Genomic DNA, 5,095 nt, shown 5'->3' with positions numbered 1-5,095 from the left:
CAGAACCAACCCATTCTCTCCCACCGAAACCAACGGCGTGATCTCCTCTCCCCACCATCACTGCAGCCACTGGCCCCAAACCCTTTCCCCCGAAAATCACATTTCATTTCCCCCCTTTTTCTCCCCCCACCAGCACCATGCATCCTCTCCTCTCCCAACCGTCACCGTCGCCAACGACCACCTCCACTTCCTTCCATCAACTTTAGTCGGAACCCATTCCCACACGAGAGGCAACTCTCCCCATCGTCACTGCCGTCGACAACCCCAAACCCTTCCCCCGAAAATCACATTTCATTTCACCCATTTTTCTTCCCCAACCCATTTTCTCCCCCCACTGGCACCATGCATCCTCTCCTTTCCCCACCGTCACTATCACCAACGACTACCTCCACTTCCTTCCATCAGCTCCGATCGAAACCCATTCCCTCACGAGAGGCAGCTCTTCCCCCCTCCCTTTTCAAAAAAAAAAAAAAGAAAAGAAAAACCCTCATTTTTCTAAAACCTAAAATGCTCTCCAATCCACCATCTTCACCACTACCTACGACTACTAATTTCACTATCGCAATGGAACTAACAATGGGCTCCATGAACACAGAGAAGGCCATCGGTGCAATTCGTTCTTCAAGCCCCAACTCGACAAATTCGGCCATGCGTCCACCAGCTGCTACCCTCACTCGTGGCCAATCCCCTTCGGTCACCCCTCCATCAGTTGCTACACCAAATTGTGGTAAGCTCACACTCCTCAAAATTTTTGATCACTAATCCTCAAACATTGTAATGAGTGTGTTGAGTTTAATGTGCTGGAAATGCATAAATTACTGTTCACAGCACTGCTCATCGTTATGTTTATAGAATTCTGAGAATAATATGTTGGGATCTATGCGTATGTTTGACAAAGTAAACTTCAAAAATTTTCTTTCTACACAATGGATTAAAAACGATTCCCAAGACCTTTTTGCCATCAAGATAAACATATTTAAATCTTAAGCAAACATATAAGTTATAATTACTAACATGTAGATTCGGCCTCTCCTAGGCATGAGGTTATAGAAGTATCCTTTGATTCTTTTGTTAGTGTTGGACTGAGTAATTAAAGTTCCAACATATTTGCAAACTTCATGTACTCATCCATACCATCTCGCCTTCATTGCATTCTTCGTGAACTTTAAAAACATCTTTATGTTTTTCATCATATTTATGAAGTATTTCTTGAACACTTGATTGTATATCAAGAATATCAAGATCTTCCATCAAACAGTGTATAGATTTATTCATAGGATCTTCTCTTTGATCACTGAAGATGACTGTGAGTGTGGGTTCACAAAGCTTTCTCAAAAACAAGAGAAAAAATAGAAGCAAGAACTTTGGAATCAAATCCCTCTTCTTTGGCCGTGTATATTCTCTAAGGGAGAGTGAGGTTGTGTTTTTTGTCTTTCACTAAAATCAAAAGCTCTAAGCCAAAGGTATAGTTTTGCCTTCACCTACTCTGCTATTTATAATACTAGGTGTAACACCCCTGACCCGTTAGGGTTAGGTTTACTAACTTGATCTTTCAAAGGCGCAAACTATTATAAGGCTTTCCAGAGCAGTTAACTAAATGTAGAAATAAGTACACGATAAAAATTTATTGAATACGGAAACATTTGTTCTAAACAAGTGAACTACCAACAGAGTTCTAAAGAAATCCAAATAGCCAAACTTTGTGCTAGTGCACTTATTATAAAAGAAAACATATTCATGACATAAGCCTGTGGTCCTCCTAACTCCCCATTCCGGCCTCCTATTCCTTCATGCTTATTCCCTGAAAACAAAAATATAATAAGGGTGAGCGAAAAAAGTGCTGAGTAAGTAGATCCTCAACCATAAAACAGTTGAGTTAAAAATCGTTTTCTAAAATACTTATTTTTCTTCAATGAAATCTCTAAGACAAAATATTTTTCTCTTTCAAAAGGACAACAATTAATACTCATCTAATAAATAAAAAATCATTCTTAATAAAGTTGTTCTCTTAATAGGACCCATGTATATTGTTATCCCTGTGTACTAGGGTTGCGCGGTCTTTATGACCGTGGCAGCGCCAGTGGCCGCAGACGTGCCTTCTGGTGCCAGCCAATTAACTAAGGTGCATGATGTGCAAATTATAATTACTCGCAAGTGCGCGAGTCGTGTGTAGTACAGATTATGCAAGTGCGAAGTCGATCCATAGAGAATTGTATTTGTGTAAATAAACTTCTATCTAAATCAATTATATCTTAACCTAGTTCCGAATGATTTTGATTTTGAAAATAAACAAACATAAACTAAATAAAATAAAAATAATCAAAAGATAAACGGCTAAGGTTTTAGAATTCACCTCACCAAATCAGAACATATATTCTCATGTTTTCATTCATGCATCCGACAAACAATTAAACTCTATATATGTCCTATTGTTTTTTATAAATCAATTGAATCATTCAACGAATCCGTCTCTATTACAAATCACAGCAAATATCCAACTGAGATCAAATCATCCGCTGTATCCATAAATCACAATGGATATAAGTCTCAATCAAATCATTCGATGTATCTGTTGGATGAAACACAATGAATATCCAACATTTTCATGATTTATAAACAACAATCAATCACAATTTTGTCACACAATTGAATTGAAACGAACATATATTACATTAAATGACGAATTTGTACGAACAAAACATAAAAATATAAAACTAATCAATGGCAAGGCTTCATCTTCAACCTTAGTTGAAGATTTAGCCTCTCATGACACAAGGAATCATAAAGAAACTGAAATACTTCATTGAAATTGACAAACTTATAAAAGAATTGGAGTTCAAAGCTCCAAAAACCCAGAAAAGTCAAAAATTGACAAAGTACGACACCCCCAGCACGTCTCCATATGTTTACCATAGAAAAGAATGATATTCATAAACTTATTTTAGGGTTTCAACACTGTCAGGTTGGCCGAGTGCGCTCAATCGCACTCATGGTGCGCTCAATTGCACTCATGCATTACTTTCCACTTTCAATGGGCGCGTGTGCGCTCTATCGCACTAAATGTGTGTGCGAGCGCACTAGCTTCGGAATTAGCCAACTCTTGTGAAACATGACTTTGTAGATCTTTGAGTTAGCTTTCCAATGACACTAAGACCACTTCAATCCGACTCTAGAACTCCAGATATGACCTTTTTAGTGGGACTCGTCGGGTGCGAATAATCTCTCAATCCAAATTTGCTGCCAATGCTCCCTAAAGTATCTTAAGGCCCTGAATTGATGGAATGAGTTGCATTTTTTCCTTTAAAGGTGCATTTTTCTCTTAGCAACATACAAAACACTAAAACACCAAAACTAACCAAAACATCAGAAAATAATAAAGTTAAAGGCTTAGCAAATGCAAATGAAGGGGGTCCAAATATGCAATATTTGGTACTTATCAAATGCCCCCAAACTTACATTTTGCTTGTCCTTTAGCAAAACAAAATCAAAATATGAGACATAAATCTGCTGTCATGAGAGAAACAATTGTATTTAACGTATGCAACAAGCCTTTTAAACCCCAAGGCATCCTTAGAGGACGAGTGAAGTCTCGTGAGAGTTTAACAGGAATGATACCCACAAACATTTTTAGCACTATGTCATTGACAAACACAAATTTTCACACAAGCACATGGTTCTTACATCATGAGCACATTTAACAAAGTGAACACCACAATCACATCATCAAGTCAACCACAAATCATTCAACTCAAATATGAAAATTTTTTAGATAACACATGTTCCAATAAGTGCAATGTGAGACTAACATACAATCATGAGGCTTCAATTTTTCTCAAAGTTAGGTGTACCTCAAAAGTTATAAGAATTCACTCAGATAAACACAACCAAGGCTTAAATAAAGACATGCATTTTTTTGTGTAGGCTGTGCAATGCTCGGCTCCCTTAAGCTTTCTAATTGACCTATATAACGAGTGTTGGGGTAGTGAATCCCAAACCAGATGGTCTTAGGGCATTAGATGTAGAAACATCCCTAAGGGCTTAATTACTCAAGTCAACAAGGCTACGAAGCCAAACTAATCATATGATCAACCAAATTAAATTTATCATCTTTTTACGCGAACACTCAATGCTTAGTGAGGCATGAGGTCCGGTTACTCAATGAGAAGCTCAAACTGATTTTTTTTTTTTTTTTTAGCACATAAAAATAAACAAATAACACAAACAAACAAACAGAGTGTTGTTCCACACCCCCAAACTTAAATGACACATTGTCCCCAATGTGTGTCAAGAGATATAATACCGTGAGATGAAGATATTGGAGTGTGCAAAGGCCGGGGCATCTCCCAAACTTGAACACCAAAACACATGTTAAAAACTAACAGCAATATTCTCTTACAGGAACAAACATCGAAAGGTTAATTGCTGTTAGAAACAAAAAGAAAATGACACGAAAATAAATGACAAAAGAAAAAGACTCAAAAATAAAGTGCAGAAAATAAAAAATAAAAAATGCCGCACTTTCCCCAATCATTTGGGTGTCCGACCAATCCCTTCCACCCTTTCTTCTTAAGAATTTGATAGCCCTCTGGAAGGAAGTTTAGCCGTCTTAGGTAGCCTAGTTGCTTGCTTCAAAGGATCTTCTTAGGAAGATGGTTCCTAGATTTGTGACCTTGTGTGCATAGATCCTTGAGAATTTCAGCATGAGACGACTCTTTAAAACATTGAAGAACTGAAGCTTTGGGTTCATGAATTCTCTCAAGAGGGATTTTGATGAAGGAGTGAGCTTCAATACTCACTTCTTTGTTACTGGACAAATTTGGAGTTGACGGGGGCTCAATGTGCTCAACCTGCTCCTCTTTTTCTTCCTCCTCATGTTTATCCATAATGAAAGGCTTACCTATTGATGAAGATGATTTAGATGATGATATCTCAGTGGTTTCCCCATTTTTAGTTCGCATCTTAGGAGTGGAGTCCAACAGGACATCAACTTGCTCAAGTAACTTGTCAAGGTCTACGTCACATCCAAATTGAGCAAAGCACTTTCCCAATGGGTCCTCCAGATTTGGCTCATCAACAGTCTCCTCATCTTTTTCCT

This window comes from Corylus avellana, chromosome ca4, assembly GCF_901000735.1.
Source record: "Corylus avellana chromosome ca4, CavTom2PMs-1.0".
Taxonomy (NCBI): Eukaryota; Viridiplantae; Streptophyta; class Magnoliopsida; order Fagales; family Betulaceae; genus Corylus; species Corylus avellana.
The sequence above is the reverse complement of the archived record's forward strand: the minus strand, read 5'-3'. Positions refer to the sequence as shown.